Source organism: Pyxicephalus adspersus, chromosome 3 (genome assembly GCF_032062135.1).
Source record: "Pyxicephalus adspersus chromosome 3, UCB_Pads_2.0, whole genome shotgun sequence".
NCBI classification, from domain to species: Eukaryota; Metazoa; Chordata; class Amphibia; order Anura; family Pyxicephalidae; genus Pyxicephalus; species Pyxicephalus adspersus.
Window position 1 is genome coordinate 36,727,598 of NC_092860.1, and position 1,027 is coordinate 36,728,624.

Consider the following 1,027-nt stretch of genomic DNA (forward strand, 5'->3'; position numbering starts at 1 on the left):
CTGCGCATGGACAATTGCAAGTGTTGCAACCTTGTGATAGAGTATTAGAGAAGAAAACAAAAGCATTTTCTAACTTTCCCAATTACTATCTGGTAAGCCTCAGGCTGCAGTTTATGTTGGTGCCTAACAGAAAAATAGCCAGAATGGGACACTGATATTGAATATCAGTAAGCACCCTACAAAAAAGTTGTGTACCTCCTATACACCTATACCTCCACTTTAAATATGTGTCATCAGGCGTGGCTTATTTGCTGAAAGGGACAGGCAATGTCTGCAATAAGTATTCTTACCTACCTAAACACTGTCCCAGCTAAACTGCGCATACGTGGTTGCAAGGACACTTGGTAATCCTGGTTTCTCCCATGGGTGCCAGGACTGAATAAACTCCTGTGTGCTTTCCAGGGCTTATGTCTTACTGGCCCAACCATTCAAGATGGTCAAAGATCGGAATGCAGAAGAGAAAAGGGAAGAAGATGGAAACACCCACAACAAAACAGAGGCAGCTGAGCATCCTGTGGATTAAGTTCCACTTCAACATATTTTTTGTACTTGATGTGAAAACCAGGCTATGATCATACAATTATTAAGCTTTAAAAGACAACCTTACTCAATTCTATAGCAGTAATCAATGCAAACAAATCCTCAAAGTTCACAGCAGAAGTGCTGATGTTGTTCACTCAGCTCTTACTTTGCTTTCTCCTTCCAAATCACCTAGTAGAAGTAGAAGTAGAAGTTGGAAGGCTGCCAAGTCACACCAATTCAGGCGGGGAAAGCTGGGTTCAAAGAACCTGTAGTCAAAGAGATCAGCAAGGCTTTTTTTTAATCTCCTGGGCGGTTCATTTCTGTCTGGATTTAAATGTATAAAAGCGGTACATTGTCTTTCATGAAAAATAATAAATTAAATAAATAATTAAGAAATAAATACATTTATTATTACATTTATTAATAAACTTTGTCATAATTTTGTGCTTCAAACTTTAATATACTCATACTAAAATATTGTACTGTAAAATAAATTTTCATAAAA